The sequence below is a fragment of the Mobula birostris genome, chromosome 13 (assembly GCF_030028105.1).
Source record: "Mobula birostris isolate sMobBir1 chromosome 13, sMobBir1.hap1, whole genome shotgun sequence".
NCBI lineage: Eukaryota > Metazoa > Chordata > Chondrichthyes > Myliobatiformes > Myliobatidae > Mobula > Mobula birostris.
In genome coordinates, this window is record NC_092382.1 from 46,327,620 (window position 1) to 46,352,542 (window position 24,923).

General features: G+C 42.3%; 1 non-coding gene across 1 annotated transcript; it reads left to right on the top strand.

The window, feature by feature from the left end:
* Positions 1-3,389: 3,389 nt before the first annotated feature.
* On the top strand, positions 3,390-3,462 carry trnav-uac (transfer RNA valine (anticodon UAC)). Its single transcript has one exon. It is a non-coding gene; the product is annotated as a tRNA-Val (tRNA).
* The last annotated feature ends 21,461 nt before the right edge of the window (positions 3,463-24,923 follow it).

Here is a 24,923-nt window from a genome sequence, read left to right on the forward strand (position 1 = left end):
TGCTTTACCACAGAAGTCGGTATCCATTTTGCGATCACATTCGGTGACTTTAAAGGAAGAGAAGAGGGGAGAGGAAGGTTTGAAATAGAAGAAACCTAGTGACAAAGAGGTCACTGTTTGGACTCTCTCTCTAAGTAACCTGTAGGGTGAGTTTGACTTCCATTCGAATGCGAAGGTGTGACTGTCACGTAGTGAATCCACAGGAGTGGGTTCTCTGGTGAGGGGGAAACCTTTGTGAATACCACTTGTGTGTTACCCTTGTTTGGGTGTGGTAGCTCACTGAAGAAAGACACCCCTGTGGCAAATCAGTGTTGGAGTTATTTCGTATATCGTAGAACTGGATAAGTTACTACCACGTTGTGTGTTTGAGGTTAGTTCCGTTGAAGAGGGTCCCCTCAGTGATAAGCCACTGTTGGTGATAATCCATATATGAATTCTGTTTGAGTATCTTGTGGCCACCACTTTGGGGTGACTCGTAGCTGAATCCGGGTGTGGTACCACTTGTGTTGAAAGGATATTTGCTGAAGATCACTGTCGGTGATACTTCGTGTGTGGTGTGGAACAACTTCGGAGATAAAACCTACTACTATTGCTATTTTGTATTGCTGTCGTGGAATCTGTGGAACATCGACGGAATTGCCTTCTCACAGCATTCGCCACTTGGATTACAAATCTCTCTCTCTCATCACCTATTCCGTGGATGAACTGAACTTTCATACTTTACCATCTCAAGACTCTAGGCCTTGTTTTCCCCAAGCTCAATAGTTTGGGAGTTATATTTACACACATAACACTGTTAACTTTTGTTCATCTTGCTTAAGTTACTACATTATAAGTAGATACTAATAAAGAGAGTGGTTTTAACAGCAATACTAGACAAGAGGTGTGTTCCATTTCTGCTGGTTCTTTAAAACCCGTTATGGGGTACGTAACACAACTAACACCGCCCCCATACCAGACAGTGATGCAGCCTGTCAGAGTGTTCTCCAAAAGTGTTTTTTTTTTAGTTTATTCGTTAAACTCCTAATGAAATATGGCCGCTGTCTTGCCTTCTTTATAACTGCATCGATATGTTGGGATCAAGTTAAGTCCTCAGAGATCTTGATACCCAAGAACTTGAAACTGCTTACTCTGTCCATTTCTAATCTCTCTATGAGGATTGGTATCTCTCTCCTTCCTGTAGTTCAGAATAAGTTCTTTCGTCTTACTGACGTTGAGTGCCAGGTAGTTGCTGAGACATCACTCAATTAGTTAGCAATCTCGCCCCTGTACGCCCTCTCGTCTCCATCTGAGTTTCGACCAACAATGTTTGCATCATCAGCAAGTTTATAAGTGGCATTTGATGACTCGATATGCACATGGATGTAAGGAAAATCGCGTGATATGGGCATGTAAGGAAGGAGGGATTAGAGTTTGAGAGTCTTTCATTTGCTCTTTAACTGGTATGGCAATACATTGTGGACCGAACGGCCTTTTTACGTGCTGTATAATTTTATGTTTTATGCTCTATATCTTTAACTTTCTTCTAATTTTTCTTTTCAGATATGTAAAACCACGTGTTTGCAGCACTGGGCTCTAGTGGTGCAATCGGTTAGCGCCCAGTACTTCTATGGCAGTACAGGGTGGAGAAATGCCGAGGCTGTGAGTTCGAGCCTCACCTAGAGCACTTGTGATTTTAGTGGGCCAGGTGACTGGGCATCTCTCAAGCTAAGCATTCAGCTGAAATGTTATATTTAATTTTGTACTTGTGAGACGCCCTGCTTATTATTTGTATTTAACTTCGAATCGATGTACCTTTGATTTTGATCTGAGCAAGGGAAAGTGAGCTTACAAGCGTTGCAGGAGATCACCTTTATTCACTAAAAGGCATGTTCCCGCGGCGCTGCAAACATTCTCCCTGTTTGGTTCTTTCGTTCAACACGGGTAGCCTCACTTCCCGTTGCTGAACGTGTCTGAACAGATGGTTTCTTTGTTGAATCAGGACATCACGTGTCTCCACATTCCTGTTTTTTCAATTCAATTAACCAAATGGTGAAGCAACGAACCCGACCTTTCCTGACGCCATGTTTCAGAAACGCTCTGATAGCACCTCACCTTGGTTCGTTGTGCAGTCGATTCAGCTCAATGTTTCCTTGCACCGGCGAATTGTTTCAGGCCCACGCGAACAAAAGAGATATTAATTGTAGCCTCAATGGCCGGAAATGGTATCGAGATGCTGATATCTCTCTCCCTCTCTCTCAACATGAAGCTGCGTTCTTTCTGGACCGGTTTATAAAATAATTCTCACATGTCCCGTGTTCACCAAGCCTCTGTTAAACAGAGGACACCTCCCCTGATCCTACTGACATGCTGAGCTTCCGTTTCCAATGGTCAGATCCCTCTAGCTGCAATGCGATCTCTCCACTGCGACCTTTGATGTGATCTACTTGCCTGAAGGTTGTTGTTCCCAATATAATTTTCCTTCACAATAGGTCGTTTAATTGGCCGTTCATGTCTTTGCCTGGTTGCGATCCGACGGATCAGATCGGAACATGATAATTAATGAAATATCAGTGTGATGGTGTGTCTGGTGTTAGTGCGGATTCGGTGTGACGATTGGCCGTGATTCATTACGGCATCTCACAAGTAATTCCGGCTTGTAACGCGTCCTGTTGTCCATAAGTGTATCGGCACATTGTTCAGTCACTTTATTCAATTAACTTGTAATCTGAGGTGATGAGAACGGACGAGAGAGACAGGGTGAGAAATCTTAAAGGCGCCGTTGAATTTAGCTGGTGAGCTGGAGCGCCACCCCGTGGAGACTGATGAAAGCTAGGGTACCGAAGCTGTTTTAATTCCTTGCCGTATATAAGCAACGTAGTTACCTGTTACATGTCGCGACCTGACCAGCACCCCACAGGAAATTGTGCAAGGTGCCTGGAGGTTTATGGCAGGGAGTTTCTCCCTTTTGCCGCCTGCTATCGGGGACTCGGGAGTCGATCGACTCGGTTACTTTGAGACTTTTTTTCAACTGTGCTCCTGGTCTGTTCTTCATCAAATTATGGTATTGCTTTGCACTGCTGTAACTATATGTTATAATTATGTGGTTCTGGCAATGTTAATCTTTGGTCTGTCCTGTTTTCTGAGATATCACTCCGGAAAAACATTGTATCATATATCAGTGCATGTATGCATTTCTAAATGACAATAAAAGAGGACTGCGCGTTCTCATAATCTAAAAATTGTTCATGCATGTAACTGCATATGTCGCATAAATTTAATACTTGTTGCTGAAAGCGGAGAGAAACGTTGGACAAGGTTTTGTTCTTATGGCTGTACCGTCGAGCAGGATGGGGAGGGGGTGCCTCGGGTCATTGCTCAATAACGCAGAGCAATGAGCGCTTTGCACGGTTTCTGTGGTGTAGTGGTTATCACGTTCGCTTTACACGCGAATGGTTCTCAGTTCAATTCTGGGCAGAAACATTGTTTAGGCTGCAGTGTTTGGGGCGAACTTGAAACTCAACTTTTCAGTTTGTGATCAAATTTATTGTCATGGGCATCCAGGTTAAATGTCATGAACATTCGCATTTCTAGCAGCAGCGCATGGTATTTCAAACCTGACAAAGGTAACGTAAAGAAAGAATAATTAATAGAAATAATATATAAATGACAGGAAAACATAAACGGATTTAAACATAAGGAGGTTCTTGGATGACGTAGATGGCGCAACGGGAGAATTAGCGGTTCGAAGCTATTGTGGCAGAGCGGAGGATGCGTTGTGGTTTCATTTCAAATGTTCCCATCCAGACAAACATCCGGAGCAAATGCCGTGTGCTGCAAAATTTCAAACCTACTTTAAAATGTTCACTCGCTCTCTTGGCCTTTCCCCGTGTTTTCTCTCCTTCCTAGTCTCTTATGACAGACTCTCTGTTCAAATTCTCCTCCATAATATTCTCGTTCACTCTCTCACTCTATCTCTCCCCAACTCTCTTTCTCTCACACACACGCACTCACACGCACACAATGTTTGTGATTCTCTTTCTTTTTCCTCTCGCTAGCAGCACCACAGCTACCCCATCTCCCCGTCAGTGAGGCAAATGTTTGTGCTTCGCACAGTTTGTGACGCAGTGGAAACAGGTGGGGACATCGACACCTAAAAATTTCAGGACTTGATTCTGTGATCTTCTGGTGATATTGCATCGCAGACACAAGTTAATATCTCACCATTGGTATCGCACATTCCATTGCTGTTAATGGACCAAGGAGGAAGAACTGATCAAATGCAAACATCTTGATTCTGCGAGAATGTCGAAAAGAATGGTTAAAACGTTCCTGTATAATGACGGTGATGTAGAGCAGGAAAACTGGGTACCGTTTGCTTTTGAGACGAGATGACGGTGGATATCGCATATCGGTATAAAGTTGGGACCACGGTCATTTTCGATATATCGAAGTTGCTGTGATTCCATGCAAGTGTCAGAGGTAAATTTTTCACACTGAGTGGTGAGTGCGTGGAATTCACTGGTGAAGGCGGATACAACAGGGTCTTTTAAGAAACTCTTGGATAGATGCCTGTACATAATACTGTAGCGCAATTCTAAGCAGTTTCTAGTGTAGGTTGAAGGGTCAGCACAATATTGTGACCGAATGGATTTGAATGAATATCGAGCAGTAAAGTGTCGTCCCTTTTATCTACCATGCGAGTTATCTCAGGTCATTTTTTTTTGTAATTTATATTCCACCTCAGCCCAACGTCAAGCAGGATTTAGCAATGGGATCAATAGAACATAGAACATAGAATATAGAATAATACAGCACAGTACAGGCCCTTCGGCCCACAATGTTGTGTCGACTCTCAAACCCTGCCTCCCATATAACCCCCACCTTAGATTCCTCCATATACCTGTCTAGTAGTCTCTTAAACTTCATTAGTGTATCTGCCTCCACCACTGACTCAGGCAGTGCATTCCACGCACCAACCACTCTCTGAGTAAAAAAACCTTCCTTTAGTAACCCCCTTGAACTTCCCGCCCCTTACCTTAAAGCCATGTCCTCTTGTATTGAGCAGTGGTGCCCTGGGGAAGAGGCGCTGGCTATCCACTCTATCTATTCCTCTTATTATCTTGTACACCTCTATCATGTCTCCTCTCATCCCCCTTCTCTCCAAAGAGTAAAGCCCTAGCTCCTTTAATCTCTGATCATAATGCATACTCTCTAAACCAGGCAGCATCCTGGTAAATCTCCTCTGTACCCTTTCCAATGCTTCCACATCCTTCCTATAGTGAGGTGACCAGAACTGGACACAATACTCCAAGTGTGGCCTAACCAGAGTTTTATAGAGCTGCATCATTACATCGCGACTCTTAAACTCTATCCCTCGACTTATGAAAGCTAACACCCCATAAGCTTTCTTAACTACCCTATCCACCTGTGAGGCAACTTCCAGGGATCTGTGGACATGTAGCCCCAGATCCTTCTGCTCCTCCACTCTACCCAGTATCCTGCCATTTACTTTGTACTCTGCCTTGGAGTTTGTCCTTCCAAAGTGTACCAACTGACACTTCTCCGGGTTGAACTCCAGCTGCCACTTCTCAGCCCACTTCTGCATCCTTTGACAATCCTCTACACTATGTACAACACCACCAGACTTTGTGCCGTCTGCAAACTTGCCAACCCACCCTTCTACCCCCACATCCAGGTTGTTAATAAAAATCACGAAAAGTAGAGGTCCCAGAACAGATCCTTGTGGGACACCACTTGTCACAATCCTCCAATCTGAATGTACTCCCTCCACCACGACCATCAGCCTTCTGCAGGAAAGCCAATTCTGAATCCACCTGGCCAAACTCCCATGGATCCCATGCCTTCTGACTTTCTGAATAAGCCTACCGTGTGAAACCTTGTCAAGTGCCTTACTAAAATCCATATAGATCACATCCACTGCACAACCCTCATCTATATGCCTGGTCACCTCCTCAAACAACTCTATCAGGCTTGTTAAACACGATCTGCCCTTCAGAAAGCCATGCTGACTGTCCCTGGTCAGACCATGATTCTCTAAATGCCCAGAGATCCTATCTCTAATAATCTTTCCCAACAGCTTTCCCACCACAGACGTAAGGCTCACTGGTCTATAATTACACGGACTATCCCTACTACCTTTTTTGAACAAGTGGACAACATTCGCCTCCCTCCACTCCTCCGGTACCATTCCTGTGAACAACGAGGACGTGAAGATCCTAGCTAAAGGCTCAGCAATCTCTTCCCTCGCCTCGTGGAGTAGCCTGGGGAATATTCCGTCAGGCCCCAGGGACTTAACCGTCATAATATATTTTAACAACTCCAAAATCTCCTCTCCCTTAATATCAACATGCTCCAGAACATCAACCTCACTCGTATTGTCCTCACCATCATCAAGTTCCCTCTCATTGGTGAATACCGAAGAGAAGTATTCATTGAGGACCTCGCTCACTTCCACAGCCTCCAGGCACATCTTCCCACCTTTATCTCTAATCAGTTCTACTTTCACTCCTGTCATCCTTTTGTTCTTCACATAATTGAAGAATGCGTTGGGGTTTTCCTTTACCCTACTCGCCAAGGCCTTCTCATGCCCCCTTCTTGCTCTTCTCAGCCCCTTATTAAGCCCCTTTCTTGCTTCCCTATATTCCTCAATAGACGCATCTGATCCTTGCTTCCTAAACCTCATGTATGCTGCCTTCTTCCACCTGACTAGATTTTCCACCTCACTTGTCACCCATGGTTCCTTCACCCTACCATTCTTTATCTTCCTCACTGGGACAAATTTATCCCTAACATCCTGCAAGAGATCTCTAAACATCGACTATATGTCCATAGTACATTTCCCTGCAAAAACATCATCCCAATTCACACCGCAAATTCTAGCCTTATAGCCTCATAATTTTCCCTTCCCCAAGTAAAAAAATCTCCTGTCCTCTCTGATTCTATCTTTTTCCATGATCATGCTAAAGGCCAGGGAGCGGTGGTCACTGTCCCCAGATGCTCACCAACTGAGAGATCTGTGACCTGACCCTGTTCATTACCTAATACTAGATCTAGTATGGCATTCCCCCGATCGGCCTGTTCACATACTGTGACAGGAATCCATCCTGGACACACTTAACAAACTCCGTCCCACCTTAACCCTTGGAAATAATCAGGTGCCAATCAATATTAGGGAAGTTAAAGCCACCCATGATAACAACCGTGTTATTTTTGCACCTTTCCAAATTCTGTTTCCCAATCTGCTCCTCTGTATCTCTGCTTCTACCAGGGGGCCTATAGAATACCCCCAGTAGAGTAACTGCTCCCTTCCTGTTCCTGACTTCCACCCATACTGACTCAAAAGACAATCCTGCTACAGTACCCACCCTTTCTGTAGCTGTAATAGTATCCCTGAAAAGTAATGCCACCCCTCCTCCCCTTTTTCCGCCCTCTCTATCCCTTTTAAAGCACTGAAATCCAGGAATATTGAGAATCCGCATTCACGAAACCACGCAACCTAACGCCTTCACTATCGTTTTGGAAGATTTTAACAAGGCAACTCTGAAAAAAAAAAAAGTTACTAAGGAACTACCATCAACAGATCACTTGCAATACCAGAGGAAATAACACACAGTGGACCATTGCTACACGATCATCAAGAATGACCACCGTGCTAATCCACTCCCTCACTTCGGGAAGTCTGATCACCTAGCTGTACTTCTGAGTATAGGCAGAGACTGAAGACTGCAGCACCATCAATGAGGACCAAGTAGGTTTGGACAAGGGAAGCACAGGAGCGCCTACAGGACTGGTTTGAATCGATGGTCTGGACTGTATTCAGCGATTCATATTTGGATCCGGATGTGTATGCTGTAGTTGTTACCGACTTCATTAAAACCTGTGTGGATGAGTGTGTGCCCGCAAAGACTTACCGTACATTCCCAAACCAAAAGCCGTCGATGAACCAGGAGGTACGTCGTCTGCTGAAGGCTAGATCTGTGGTATTTAAATCTGGCTACCCAGGCCTGCACCAGAAAACCAGGTATGATTTCTGGAGGGCTATTTCAAGGGTGAGGACACAATTTCGAACGAAGTTGGAGGCGACAACAGATGCATAGCAACTCTGGCAGGGTTTGCCAAGACATTACTTCCTAGAAAACGATATCCAACAGCATGAATGGCAGCGGTGCTTCACTACCAGATGAACTCAACGCTTTCTATGCACACTTTGAAAGGGAGAACACAGCTACAGCTGTGAAGATCCCTGCTGCAGCTGATTACACTGTCGTCTCTGTCTCAGAGGCCGATGTTAGACTGTCTTTAAAGAGTGAACCCTGGCAACGCAGAAGGTCCCGATGGAGTACCTGGTAAGGCTCTGAAATCACTGTTACGGGCAGAAGTTTCGACTTGCTTTAAAAAGGCGACAATTATACCAATGCCTAAGAAGAATAATGTGGGCTGCCTTAATGACTATCGCCCGGTAGCACTCACATTAACAGTGATGAAATACATTGAGAGGTTGGTTATGACTAGACTGAACTCCTTCTTCAGCAAAGACGTGAACCTATTGCAATTTGCATATCTCCGGAGTAGGTCATCGGCAGACGTAATCTCCATGGCTCTCCACATGGCTTTAGAGCATCGAGACAACACAACCACCTACGGCATGATCCGGTTCATCGACTATAGCTCAACATTTAATACCATTATTGCCACAATTCTGATTGAGAAGTTGCAGAACCAGGGCAACTGTACCTCCCTGTGCAATCGGATCTTGAACTTCCTAACCAGAAGACCATAGTCTGTGCGGAATAGTGATAACATATCCGGCTCGCTGACAATCAACATTGGCGCACCCCAGGGGTTTGTGCTTAGACCACTGCTCTACCCTCTGTATACACATGACAGTGTGGCTAGGCATAGCTCAAATACCATGTACGTATCTTCTGACAATACAACCATTGTTGGGAGAATCTCAGGAGGTGACGAGATGGCGTGCAGGAGTGAGATATGCCAACTAGTGAGATGGTGCCGCAGCAACAACCTGGCACTCAACGTCAGTAAGACGGAAGAGCTGGTTAGAAACATACATAGAAACATAGAAAACCTACAGCACAATACAGACCCTTCGGCCCACAAAGTTCTTCCGAACATGTCCTTACCTTAGAAATTGCTAGGCTTACCATAGCCAGCTATTTTTCTAAGTTCCATGTACCTATCCAAAAGTCTCTTAAAAGACCCTAATATATTCGCCTCGACCACCTTGCCGGCAGCCCATTCCACGCACTCACCACTCTACGCAAAAATCATATGCTTGGCATCTCTTCTGTACCTACACCCCAGCACCTTAAACCTGTGTCCTCTTGTGGCAGCCATTTCAGCCCTGGGAAAAGGCCTCTGGTTATCTACACGATCAATGCCTGTCATCATCTTGTACACCTCTATCAAGTCACCTCTCATCCTCCGACTCTCCAAGACCGAGTTCACTGAACCTGTTTTCATAAGGCATGCTCCCCAATCCAGGCAACATCCTTGTAGATCCCCTCTGCACCCTTTCTATGGATTCCACATCCTTCCTTTAGTGAGGCGACCAGAACTTAGCACAGTACTCCAAGTGGGGTCTGACTGGCGTCCTATAAAAGACTATCCCTATTACATTTCTTGAACAAAAAAATAACATTTGCCATTCTCCCATCCTCCCGTACCACATCTGTAGCCAGTGAAGCCGCAAATGTCATGTCCAAAATCGCAGCAATATCTTCGCTCGCTTTCTCTAATTACCTGGATTGCATACCTTCTAGCACCGGGAAATGGTTTATATTCGTGTACTCTCAGTTTCCAGCTCGTAATTCGAAGTTCTGCATGCCTCAGCACACCTGACTTTTTTCGCTGTATCCACATTCATCAAGGTCTCACTCGTGAATACCGAAGCAAAATTTCAAAGTATCACTGCCTCCTTGCACTACAAACACATGTTCCTCTTTTATCTCTGATCTCTCCCACTCTCGTTCTCGTCATCCTCCTGTTTATCACCTACCTTAATGCGGCTCTCCCATGTCCTCTCATGTCCCCTTTTAATTCTTCTAAGTTCATTGCTAAATCTCTCCTGGACACATTGTTACTTTCCATAGCCCTGTCTATTCCTTTCTTCCAACACCTTAAATATATTTCTTTCTTCTTCTTGAAGAGGTGTTCCATATCTCTTATCCACCAATGTTACTTTACGGGGCCATCCGATCCTCGCCTCAATGAAACAAACCCATGCTGAACTCCAATCAAGTGTCCATTAATAATCTCCATATTTCTCTTGTGCATTTGAAGGAACAAATCGCTCCCTAATTCGGCTCCCACGTTCCTACCCAATAGTATCAATTAATTATATTCCATGTTGTCTGCTCTTATCCCAGTGTAAGGTATGTCGAATAGCTGTGCTCTATCGTTCTGAAATGCTGACACGCGAAGAGGTCAGTTACCTGATCCATTTCACTTCCTAGTATCAGCACAAGATGGACTGTTCACTAGTCCGCCTGCCCGCTACTTGTGCCAGGTCTCCTTCCTGTACACAGCTGAGAAATTCTGTCACATCAAAATTTTTAAACAGAGGAATTGCCGATAAATATCAGTGAAGTTTAAGTTGCCTGTGACAACAGCAGTGTTTATCTAAGCACCTGTGCAAAATCTATCTCCCGATCTGTCACTGTCTCTGTGTGTTGTTTTCGTTTTGGTGATGGGATCTCGGTACAGAATACTCACAAATGAGTGTTTCTTCCCTTCTTACTTCAGAATACTGTCCAACTCACAGTCTATTAACATTGCTACATACCTCAAGGAGATCTGTGATTTTCTTTTGTGAGAATGATGTAATGGTCTTTTGGAGGTCACCTGATGTATTTTTCACGCCGATGTGAGGTCACGTGATGACATGTTAACCACGGGTATATAAGGGAAGAACTCAGATGACGCAGTTAGTTTTTAGTTTTTAGTTTTTAACTTTCCAGCTAGAAAGTGCGGCTGTGGCTCCGTTTCTGTTGCGTATTTATTTTATGACGCAGTTTCATTTTTAAAACGGAGTTTTACGTTCTGTTGCACGGTACAACAGTGCTGGACTGGCAATTTTTGCCAGATGTGTTGATGTACCTTTCTGCAACAGTACTGGAGAATGAAGACTTTATCTAAGTACAGGACCCGAAGGATTAAGAGAAGTTGGTATCATCCTGCTGTTTAACAAAGGATCGACCTTATTGAGTCTTCGTTGAAGAAGTAGCGACCTGCATCGTAGATAACTTTTGCAAAAGAAAAGGAAGTTCATGCGGGATTTGTTCTCTAGAAACTAAGGTCAGTTGTTTTAAGCCATTTATTTCTCCCATCATGAATCTTTTGGACAGAACCAATAGGACAGTAGTGTCTATGAAGAAATCCTTCTTCAGAGAAATCTCTCGCAATTGAACGTTTAAATCTGTTGGACTTTCGAATTTACCATTTTAAGAACTGTATTTGACTTTACCGCTTTAAGAACTGTTTTCGCATTTAACGCTTTAAGAACCAGTGCCGAGTGACGATTTGTTGAACGGTTGCATAGCGGTTAACTTCCGGTTAAGGTTTTCGTTTGTTTTTTTTTATTGTTTATCCGTGTTTAATAAATGTTCGGTTGTTTTTATATAGCTTGTCTCGATTGATATTCATTGTTACCGGTTACGTAACATAATTTGTGAGGGCTCGGCCAGGAGATGCTCCGATTTTGAGTTTAAGTGCTGGTAATTGCCATTCTGATTTACTGTGATTGGTGTGTGAGTGGTATTTGGCAACAATGAATATTGGCGAGTTTACGGACACGCTTGACCGGGGTCTTCAGTGAATGCGAGAAATCCTGAGAAATTGGAGATTGCTAGGAGGTCAGATATCAAAGGAATTACGAAGAATACCACAAATACAAAGAAAAATCACTGAGTATTATATTACTTTAAAAACGTTTGATTATGAGGTGTTAGATAGGTTTCCAATGAGTAATCTGGTAATGCAGTTACATCTTGAACAAATAAATTTAAAAAAAAATAGAAGCTGATTTGGAAAGAAGTCGGTTAGAAGCTGAAAATAAACAGAAGGAATTCGAGGCTAGAGATGTCCATAAATAATGGAATTTAAAGAAAGAGAAGTTGAAAACCAGAGGAAATTTGAGCTAGAGATGGAGAAATTAAAGTCCACGAATCAGTCTTCTGGTTCTAAGAAGCAGTTTATTGCAAGTCGTGAGGTTATTTTGGCTCCTCCATTTAATGAAGCTGAAGTGGACAAATATTTCCAGCATTTCGAAACTATTGTTCTGAGTTTAGGGTGGCCGAAAGAGCAATGGCCAGTGATGCTACAAAGTGTAATTAAAGGCAAGGCACAACAAGTTTATACAGCTTTAAATGCTGAGCAAGCACTGGATTATCATATTGTTAAAATGCATATATTAAAGGCATATGAGTTGGTTCCGGAAGCGTATAGAGAATGATAAAGAATTTTGAAGAAATCAGTGAAATTTGCATATGAGAAATCTGTGTGTTTTGAGAGATGGGTTTTATCTAAAAATGTGAATGGAGAGTATAATAAATTAAAAGAGTTGATTTTGCAGGAGGAATTTAAAAGAAGCATTCCTGTTGAAGTGAGAGCATATTTAGATGAAAGCGGCACTGCTACATTGCAGGAAATTGCTAAATTAGCTAATGAGTATGCTTTAATTCATGAGAATAAATTTTCTCCAGGTAGAAGTTTTAATAGGAAAAATAGCACAGAGAGTCAAGGTAAATCAGAAATTGAACCTGAAGTTAGTGAGAAAGGTAAGGATGTAGGGAGAAATGTGAAGGAAAAACATTGTGGTATTATTTGTAATTATTGCAAGAAACCTGAACATGTAGTAGCTAATTGCTTTCGATTGAAAAAGAAATAGAAAGAAGTAGTCCCAGATGCTTGTGTGCAGCATATTGAAGCACCTGTAAATTCACAGGGTTTATAAAGTACTAATGAACATGTGTCAGAGCCTGACCAAGTTAAGAGGGGATATGAACATTTGATAACAGAAGGATTTGTATCCTTGAAAGAAGGATCCAATTCAGTACCAATAAGAATACTTAGAGAAACTGGAGCTTCTCAGTCACTAATTTTAGACATTGGGCTAAAGTTTAGTGATGAGCCTGACATTAGTGAGGTGAATTATATAAGAGGAGTAGGGAGTGCCCTTATGCCAGTACATTTACATAGAATAAATTTAAGGTCAGGATTAGTTACAGGGGTTGTTAAAATAGGACTACAATCAAGTTTACCTGTGAATGATGTTTCTCTTTTGTTAGGGAATGTTTTAGCAGGTGGACAAGTTTTGCCTGAAGTGCATTTGACAATAAATTCAAATCCTGAGGAAACAAAGAGGGATACTAACACAGATTCTTCCTGTGTTGTAACAAGAGCTATGGCTAAGAAGACTGATGTAGAGGATGAGTTTGTTACCCAAGACTATTCAAATGAAGATTCGAATTTTAAGCATGTATCAGAAACTTTCTTACCTACATTATTTGATCAGGATTTTGGTGGTAAGTCTGATCAGGAAGATTTGTCTTTATCTCGAAAGGAGATAATAGCAGAGCAGGGTAGAGATCCTGAGATAGTTATATTAAAAGAACAAGCTCTTCCAGATAGTGAAGTTGAAAAAGTACCAGTAGGATATTATTTAGAAAAGGGGGTATTAATGAGAAAGTGGAGATCACCTACAATTCCTGCTAGTGAGGAATGGGAGGTTAATCATCAGGTGGTAGTTCCTAAAATTTATCGAAATGAGATTTTAACCGTGGCTCATAGTATTCCTTTGGACGGTCATTTAGGTGTAAAGAAAACTATGAACAAAGTTACTGAACATTTTTATTGACCTAGTTTAAGACAAGATGTGGCGACATTTTGTAGAACGTGTCATACGTGTCAAATTGTAGGTAAACCTAATCAGGTTACTCCAGTGGCCCCACTGCAACCAATTCCAGTAGTTGGTGAGCCGTTCTCAAAAATCATTGTAGACTGTGTAGGTCCTTTGCCAAACACTAAAACTGGACATCAGTATTTGTTAACTATTATGTGCACAGCGTCTAGGTTTCAGAGGCAGTGGCTCTTAGGAATATAACAGCCAAAACTGTGACAAAGGCTGTTATGTATTTTTTTTTAACTTATTTTGGGTTGCCTAAGGAAATACAATCGGATCAAGGTAGTAATTTTATGTCCAAATTGTTTCAGCGGATAGTTTATAAACTGGGAGCAAAACAGATTATTTCATCAGCCTATCATCCGGAATCACAAGGAGCCTTGGAGAGATTTCATTCTACATTAAAAACTATGATTAGGACATATTGTGTGGAAAATGAAAAGGACTGGGATGAACGTATACAACTGCTACTTTTTGCAGTACGAGAGGGAGTACAGGAATCATTAGGTTTTAGTCCTTTTGAACTTGTGTTTGGGCATAGAGTTCGATGACCTTTAGCTTTGTTGAAGGAACAGTGGATTAATAAAGAGGTACACACTAATTTGTTACATTGTGTTTTAAAATTTAAAGAAAGATTATATAAATCTTGTAGCTTGGTCAAGGAAAATTTAAAATTAGCTTAAGAGAAAATGAAGACTTGGTATGATAATGAAGCTAGAATGAGGTCATTTAAGCCTGGGGTTAAGGTGTTGGTTCTTTTCCCGGGCAAACAAACCCATTACAAGCTAAATTTCATGGTCCTTATGAGATTAAATCTAAGATAAATGATGTGGATTACGTGGTAAAAAACCCAGATCGAAGAAAGACAACACAGCTGTGGCATATAAATATGATAAAACCATATTATGAGAGAGAGACTGCTGCTATGTCTGTTGTGGTAAATAACGAGTCGGATCTTGATAAAAACTTAATGGATGATTCATCTGAAACTCATTTGAAACACAATATTATTTCAGCCAGGCTACCAAATTCAAATATTCTAGACAATATTGCTGAAAAGTAGCTCATTTACAGCCAGAGCAGACAGAGCAGATGAAATAGTTAATTTTAAAATATAGAGATTTATTTCCAGGTGTTCCTAGAAGAACCACCGTAGCTACACATGATGTAGACGTTAGAGATGAAAAACCCATAAAACAACATCCATCTCGAGTGAACAGGGAAAAATGTGAACGCTGAACAAGAAATTAAGCATATGTTAGAGAATGATTCGGACAGAGGTGGCGACCAGTACTCCGTGTCGGAGAGCTGATCAGAGCTCGAAGTTTGCGGATGACTCAGAGTCTGACTGTGGTCGGCATGGCAGGGAGAGTTCTTCCTTCTCCCGTCTGCGTGAAGTGTGGGATATTTGAGAGACTTTGAATTTTGACTGTGCTCATGGACTTCTTCATCAAGTAATAGCATTGTTGCACTGTTGTAACTATATGTTATAACGATGTGGTTTTGTCAGTTTTTTTCAGTCTTGGTCTGTCCTGTGTTTTGTGATATCACACCGGAGGAAATATTGTATCACAGTTTAATGCATGCATTACTAAATGACAATAAAAGGGGACTGCGTGTCTTCATCATCTAAATAATCTAAATATTAGACATTCTGATTCGAATTCGAGTTCACCGTGTGTTATGGTGCCTAAGCCAGACAATAGTATTAGGTTTTGTACAGATTATAGGAAGCTGAATGCAGTGATAAAAACTGATGCGTATCCAATCCTTAGGGTAAATAATTGTGTGGATAAAGTTGGACAGGCCAAATTCCTTACAAAAATTGATTTGTTAAAAGGTTATTGGTGTGTTCCATTGACCGATAGAGGTGGAGAGATATCTGCATTTGTAACCCTATCTGGGTTATATGAATAAAATGTTCTTCCATTTGGGATGAAGAATGCACCAGGCTCTTTTCAGAGGATGATTAATAGCGTGATTCAGGGATGAGAAGATACAGATGTCTGTATTGATGATTTAGTTAAAGGAAATACTACGTGGAAAGCACATATTACTGCGGTGGAGAAACTATTTGAGAGACTTTCAAAAGCTAACTTAACTGTTAACTTAGCTAAAAGTGAATTTGGTCATTCCACTGTGACCGTTAAGGAAAAGGGTAAGGAAATTAAACTCCAATTTAGTAACACAGTTTAATGTTACAGGAGTAAAATATTTTGATCACTCATATTAAGGGTAAAGATAATGTGATCGCTGATTGTCTATCTAGATGTTAAATGTACAATGAAAAATTGTTTTATGGAGTGATATTTTAAGGTTTGTTACTCTCCTACTGTATACTAGTTTGTAAAGTGCTGTAAGTTAAGACTGTATGTATTGTGTATGTTGTAAATTTTATACCTTTGTATTTTTTTGTGTAAATTGTTACTTGTTAAAATTTTGTTCCTTGAGACCCGATCAAACTCTTCACAAAATTAATATCGACTGCTCTGACATCATCTGTATATTATTTCTGACTTTTTGCAAATAATTCATTCAGGCTCATAGGGACGATCTGACGACTATCCCGAACCAGAGTACGTATCTCCAGATACGCATGAATTCAATCTCTCAGCGTGCTCTACAATAGCTTGCCCACCACTGCCGGAAGATTCACTGGCCTGTAGCTCTCAGGACTATCCCCAGTACATTAATTGAACAAAGTGAAAACATTTACCATCCTCCGATCCCTTCGTACTACTCCTGCGGCCAGTGAAGACGCAAATATCATGTTCAAAACCGCAGTAATATCCACGCCCGCTTTCACTAAGTACGTTGAGTGCATCCGTTCTAGCACCGGGAAAAGATCTATTTTAATGTTTTACAAGTTTCCAGCGCATAATTCGTAACGTCGGCATGTCCCAGCACATATGCGTCTTTACGCTGTATCCACATTCATCAAGGTCTCGCGCACTGTTGAGTACGAAGCAAGATATAATTAGCCACCTTCACTGCCTCCTTGCACTCCAGACCCATGCTTCCCCTTTCATCCCTGATCCGTCCCACCCTCTCTCTCGTCATCCTCCTGTTCTTCCCGTACCTTAATGGAACTCTCCAAGGCTGTCTCATGTCCCGTTCTAACTCTTCCAATTACATTGTTCATTTATCTCCTGGCTACATTGTGAATTTCCATAGCCTTGTCTCATCTTTTCTTCTTGAGCCTTAAGTATTTTTCTTTCTTTTTCTTGTCGAGCTGTTTCATATCTCTTGGCAACGAGGGTTACTTTACACTAACCTCTGTTCCCCGCCTCGATGAGACAACTCTTTTCCGGCCCCCAATCAAGTATTCAATTCACAATCACTTGTTGCGCATTTCAAGGCGAGCACCAATTCCAAAATTCCTAACTACTAACACCAATTAGATACATTCCATAATGTCTGCTCCCATTCCAGTGTAATGTTATGGTAAACGTCGAATAGTTGACTTGCGACGAGATCTAAAAGGTACTAATGTCCTGGCGGGATTGTTTAATATAGGTATTAGGGAGGGTTTAAACTAACTTTGCAAGGGGATGGAAACCAAGGTGTTAGGGTCGAAGAAGAGGAAAATAGAAATAAGTCAAAAATACTGTGCAGCAAAGATGGCAAGAAGGACAGGCCGGTGAATATACAGGATAATTTGCTGCAAAATAGAAATATGGCAAAATCGGCAACAGATACTGATCTAAATGTGCTGTAATTAAATGCAGACAGCATTAGAAATAAAGTGGATGACCTTGCTGCACAGTTGCAGGTCAAAACATATGACATTCTGGCCATCACCGAGTCATGCCTAAATGATGGATGTGATTGGGAGCTGAGTACCCAAGGATACACAGTGTATAGGAAAGATAGGAAGGTAGGCAAAGTGGGTGGCGTGTCCCTGATGTTTAGTAACGATATCAAATCAATAGAAAGAAGGGACATAGGATCAGAGGAGGTAGAATCCTTATGGGTAGAATTAAGAAATGGCAAGGGTAAAAAGACACTAATAGCAGTTATATACAGGCCTCCAAACAGCAGCTGGGATGTGGACTACAAGTTGCAGCTGGGAATAGAAAAAGCGTGCAGAAGAAACATGTCAAGATAATTATGGGGGATTTTAATATGAAAGTGGATTGGGAAAGTCAGGAAGGTAACGGATTTCAGGAGAGGGAGTATGTAGGATGCCTACGGGATGGCTTTTTGTAGCAGCTTGTCCAGAAGCCCACCAGGGGACCGGCTGTTTTGGATTGGGTGCTGTGTAAAGAACCTGAGGCGATTAGGGAGCTGGAGGTAAAGGAACCCCTTGGAAGTAGTGATCATAATATGACTGAGTTCAGTTTCAAATTTGAAAAGGAGAAGCTGGTATCAGGGGTATCGATATTTCAGTGGAACAGGGGAAATTACAGTGGTATGAGAGAGGAACTGGCCCAAGTCAATTGGAAAAGTAAACTAAATGGAGGGACGGCAGAGCAGAATTGGATGAAATTCCTACAAGAAATAAGGAAAATGCAGGAAAAATATATTCCAAGAAAAAATAAAATCGTGAATGGAAAAATGGCACAAATGTGGCTAACGAGAGAGGGTAAGGCAAAAATAAAAGCAAAGGAAACGGCGTAGAAGGAAGCAAAAATTAGTGCGAAAAACGAGGACTGGAAGTCTTTTAAAAACTTAAAGGAGGAAACTAAGAAAGTCATTAGGAAAGAAAAGATGAATTATGAAAGGAAGTGGATGATTAACATAAATAAGGATACGAATAGTTTCTTAAATATATGAAGAGTAAAGGAGTGACAAGAATAGATATGGGACCGATTGATAAGAAAGGGATGGCGGAGGAACTGAATGAGTATTTTGCATCAGTCTTCACAGTGGAAGACATCAGCAATATACCTGATAGCCAGAGGTATCAGGGAATAATATTAGGTACAGTCAAGATTACTAGAGAGAAAGTGCTTGGGAAGCTAAGTGGACTAAGAATAGATAAGTCTCCCGGTCCGAATGAGGTGCACCCAAGGGTTCTGAAGGAGGTGGCTTTGGAGATTGTGGAAGGTCGCAAATGTAGTACCGTTATTTAAGAAAGGAAGGAGGCAGCAAAATGGAAATTACAGACCTATTAGTCTGACACCTGTAGTTGGAAAGATATTGGAGTCAATCCTCAAGGACGAGGTTATGAAATACCTCGAGGTGCATGACAAGATAGGCCGAAGCCAGCATGGTTTCATGAAGGGAAGATCCTGCCTCACCAACCTATTGGAATTTTTTGAGGTAATCTCGAATAAGTTTGACAAGGGAGAGGCTGTGGATGTTGTGTATTTGGATTTTCAAAAGGTCTTCGATAAGGTGCCGCATATGAGGCTGCTTAATAAGATGAGAGGCCATGGAATTATAGGAAAGATATTGAAATGGGTGGAGCATTGGCTGATAGGCAGAAAGCAAAGGGTGGGAGTAAAGGGATCTTATTCTGATTGGTTGCCGGTTACTAGTGGTGTTCCGCAGGGGTCGGTGTTGGGGCCGCTTCTTTTTACGATGTATATCGATGATTTGGATTATGAATTAAATGGTTTTGTGGCTAACTTTGCGGATGATACCAAGATTGGTGGAGGAGCAGGAAATGGTGAAGAAACGGAAAGGCTGCAGAAAGACTTAATCAGTTTAGTTGAGTGGGCAAAGAAATGGCAGATGAGATACAACGTTGACAAATGTACAGTTGTACATTTTGGAAGAAAAAATAATCGGACAGATTATTATTTAGATGGGGAGAAAATTCAAAAATCGGAAGTGCAAAGGAACTTGGGGGTCCTTGTGCAGGATACCCTAAAGGTTAACCACCAGGTTGGATTGGCGGTAAGGAAAGCGAATGCTATGTTGGCATTCATTTCAAGAGGAATAGTGTATAAGAGTAAGGAGGTGTTGATGAGGCTCTATCGCGGATTAGTGAGACCTCATTTGGAATACTGTGTGCAGCTTTCGGCCCCATATCTTAGAAAGGATGTACTGATGTTGGAGAGAGTTCAGAGAAGCTTTACGAGGATGATTCCTGGAATGCAGGGGCTAACAAATGAGGAGCGTTTGTCAGCTCTTGGACTGTATTCATTCGCGTATAGAAGAATGAGAGGGGATCTCATAGAAACATTTCCAATGTTCAAAAGGTTGGACGGAGTAGATGTGGAAAGGTTGTTTCCCTTGGTGTGTGAGTCCAGGACAAGAGGCCATAGTCTTGGAATTAGAGGGTACCCAGTTAAAACAGAGATAAGGAGGATTTTTTTTTTTTTTTTTTTTTTTTAGCCAGAAGGTCGTGGACTTGTGGAATTCGTTGCCACATACAGCTGTGGAGGCCCGATCATTGAGGGTGTTTAAGGAGGAGATTGACAGGTATCTAATTAGTCAGAGTATCAAGGGATATGGGGATAAAGCAGGAAGTTGGAACTAGATGGGTGAATAGTTTAGCTCATGGGGGAGCTGCGGAGCAGACTCGATCCGCCGAACGACCTACTTCTGCTCCTTTGTCTTGAGATCTTGTGAAATCTGCCATCGGATCTGTTTCATTTTCTGGTACTAGATCCTGGATGTACCGTTCTCCAGTTCATTGCCCGCTTCTTGTGCCAGAACACTGTCATATTTTAACCTGAAGAAGTGCCAATGAATATTAAGGAGATTAAGTTGCCTGTGATAACAACCATGTTAATATGGCAGATGTCCAAAATCTATCTCACGAACAGTTCTTTTTTTCGTTTTCTTTTTCTGTGATAGGGTGGGGTGGGGTAGGGGGTTTGGGTGTGCTGTCTCTATAGAATACTCCCAAACGAGTGATTGATCCCTTTCTGCTCCTGAAATCTACTCACAGTCTATCCATAGAATACCAAAGAACCATAGAAACTACAGCACAGAAACAGGCCTTTTGGCCCTTCTTGGCTGTGCCGAACCATTTTCTGCCTAGTCCCACTGACCTGCACACGAACCATATCCCTCCATACACCTCCCATCCATGTATTTGTCCAATTTATTCTTAAATGTTAAAAAAAAGAACCCGCATTTACCACCTCGTCTGGCAGCTCATTCCATACTCCCACCACTCTCTGTGTGAAGAAGCCCCCCCCCCACAATGTTCCCTTTAAACGTTTCTCCCCTCACTGTTAACCCATGTCCTCTGTTTTTTTTTCTCCCCTTGCCTCATTAGAAAAAGTCTGCTTACATTCACGCTATCAATACCCATCATAATTTTATATACCTCTATCAAATCTCCCCTCATTCTTCTACGCGCCAGGGAATAAAGTCCTAATCTATTCAACTTTTCTCCGTAACTGTGCTTCTCAAGTCCCGGCAACATCCTTGTAAACCTTCTCTGCACTCTTTCAACCTTATTTATATCCTTCCTGTAATTTGGTGACCAAAACTGAACACAATACTCCAGATTCGGCCTCACCAATGCCTTATACAACCTCATCATAACATTCCAGCTCTTCTACTCAATGCTTTGATTAATAAAGGCCAATGTACCAAAAGCTATCTTTACGACCCTATCTACCTGTGACGCCACTTTTAGGGAATTTTGTATCTGTATTCCCAGATCCCTCTGTTCCACTGCGCTCCGCAGTGCCTTACCATTAACACTGTATGTTCTACCTTGGTTTGTCCTTCCAACGTGCAATACCTCACACTTGTCTGTATTAAACTCCATCTGCCATTTTTCAGCCCATTTTTCCAGCTGGTCCAAGTCCCTCTGCAGGCTCTGAAAACCTTCCGCACTGTCTACTACACCTCCAATCTTTGTATCATCAGCAAATGTGCTGATCAAATTTGCCACATTATCATCCAGATCATTGATATAGATGACAAATAACAATGGACCCAGCACTGATCCCTGTGGCACACCACCAGTCACAGGCCTCCACTCGGAGAAACAATTCTCTACCACCACTCTTTGGCTTCTTCCATTGAGCCAATGTCTAATCCAATTTACCACCTCTCCATGTATACGTAGCGACTGAATTTTCCTAACTAACCTCCCATGCGGGACCTTGTCAAAGGCCTCACTGAAATCCATGATGACAATATCCACTGCCTTCCCTTCATCCACTTTCCTGGTAACCTCCTCGAAAAACTCCAATAGGTTGGTCAAACATGACTTACCACGCACAAAGCCATTTTGACTCTCCCTAATAAGTCCCTGTCTATCCAAATGTTTGCAGATTCTGTCTCTTAGCACTCCCTCCAATAACTTACCTACTACCTACGTTAAACTTGCTGGCCTATAATTTCCCGGATTACTTTTCGATCCTTTTTTAAACAACGGAACAACATGAGCCACTCTCCAATCCTCCGGCACCTCACCTGTAGACAGCGACATTTTAAATATTTCTGCCGGGGCCCCTGCAATTTCAACACTAGTCTCCTTCAAGGTCCGAGGGAGCACCCTGTCATGTCCCGGGGATTTATCCACTTTAATTTTCCTCAAGACAGCAAGGCCCTCCTCCTTTTCGATCTGTACGGTTTCCATGATCTCACTCCTTGTTTCCCATAAATCAATAGACTTCATGCCAGTTTCTTTGGTAAATGCCGACACAAAAAGTCTATTCAAAATCTCCCCCATTTCCCTTGGTTCCGCACACAGCCGACAACTCGGATCATAGAGAGGACCAATTGTATCCCTTACAATCCTTTTGCTCTTAATATACCTGTAAAAGCTCTTCGGATTATCCTTCACTTTCACTGCCAAGGCAACCTCGTGTCTTCTTTTAGTCCCTCTGATCTCTTTCTTCAGTATTTTCTTGCACTTCTTATACTCCTCAAGCACCTCATTTACTCCCTGCTTCCTATACGTGTCAAACAACTCCCTCTTCTTCTTTATCAGAGTTGCAATATCCCTTGAGAACCAAGGTTCCTTATTCCTATTCACTTTGCCTTTAATCCTGACAGGAACGTACAAACTCTGCACTCTCAAAATTTCTCCTTTGAAGGCTTCCCACCTACCGATCACATCCTTGCCAGAGAACAACCTCTCCCAATCCACGCTTTTCAGATCCTTTCTGATTTCTTCAAATTTGGCCTTCTTGCAGTTAAGAACCTCAACCCTAGGACCAGATCTATCCTTGTCTATGATCAAGTTTAAACTAATGGTGTTGTGATCACTGGAACCAAAGTGCTCCCCTACACAGACTTCTGTAACTTGCCCTAACTAGCTTCCTAACAGGAGATCCAATATTGCATCCCCTCTAGTTGGTCCCTTTATATATTGATTTAGAAAACATTCCTGAACACATTCTACAAACTCTAAACCATCTAGACCCCTAACAGTATGGGAGACCCAATCAATATGTGGAAAATTAAAATCCCCTACCACCACAACTTTATGCTTCCTGCAGTTGCCTGCTATCTCTCTGCAGATTTGCTCTTCCATTTCCCGTTGACTGTTGGGTGGTCTGTAATACAATCCCACTAATGTGGCCATACCTTTCCTGTTTCTCAGCTCCACCCATAAGTACTCAGTAGACAAGCCCTCGAATCATCCGGCCTGAGCACTGCTGTAATATTTTCCCCAACAAACAATGCTACTCCCCCACCTTTCATTCCTCTGCCTCGATCACATCTGAAACATCGGAACCTTGGAATATTAAGCTGCCAGTCCTGCCCCTCCTGTAGCCAAGTTTCACTAATTGCTCTAACGTCATAATTCCACGTGTCAATGCATGCCCTCAACTCATCCGCCTTCCCCGCAATACTCCTAGCATTGAAATATATACACCTCAGAAGATTTTTACCACCACTCACAACCTTTCTATTAGCGGATTTGCTTGAACTTTTAACATCATTTATTTTCACCCCAGCCACACTGTCAGCTCTGGCACTCTGGTTCCCATCCCCCTGCAAATCTAGTTTAAAGCCTCCCCAATAGCACTAACAAACCTCCCTGAAAGGATATTGGTCCCCCTGTAGTTCAAGTGTAACCCGTCTCTCTTGTACAGGTCCCACCTGCGCCAGAAGAGGTCGCAATTATCCTGAAATCTGAAACCCTGCTCCCTACACCAGTCCCTCAGCCACTTGTTCATCCTCCAGAGCATCCTATTCCTACCCTCACTGGCATGTAGCACAGGTAGCAATCCTGAGATTGCCATCCTCGAGGTCCTGCTTTTCAACTTCTTACCAAGCTCTCTATACTCACTGTCCAGGACCTCCTCACTCTTCCTTGCTATGTCATTGGTACCGATGTGCACCACGACATCTGGCTGATAACCCTCCCACTTCAGAACGTCATGCAATTGATCAGAGACATCCTTGACCCTGGCACCCGGGAGGCAACAAACCATCCTGGATTCTCTGTCCAGAGACAATCTCTCCACGGTTTCTTCCCTCGCTGCTGTTGTGTAACTATCAATCACTCCCCGTTTTTCAACGGAACTCTCGCAATCCGACTCTCTCCATTTTGAAACTTCTGAACCCGGGTATGTCTGGAAGCCAATTCCGTCCTTGTGTTTGTCAATTTTCTGTGATAGATTGGAGTGTACTTCAATCGATGTAACAATCACGCCAGCCCATTGAAAGTTTACCCAGTTTTCATGAAGAATGCAATTTCAGGATGACCATGTAAATGTTTGTTTGAATTTATGACAAATCTACTCATGCTTAAAACTGTTTATTCGTTGACTCCGCTGAATTGCATTTGGAGGTGGACGTTATCTACAAAGAGGGCCATTTAATGTAAACACATACCTCAGTCCATTCTTTAGCTCTTTTCTGAATTTCCTCTGTGTTAGTGTATAGATACACGCATTAGTGCACATACTCAGAATCTGCAACATGAACCCAAATTGCTGTAGTATATATATCGGGGAACTCAAGTACCTGTCCTCATAATGATTGTTTTCCGCTTTCCATTTCAGGGTATGAACTACATAGGGCATCCAAAATAATATGAAATTAGCTGAAATTGCAAACAACAAGATCATCGATTTTCTGCGGTTTTCCGCCTCAGTATCTTTCTGATTATCACTGCTGTTCCGAAGCC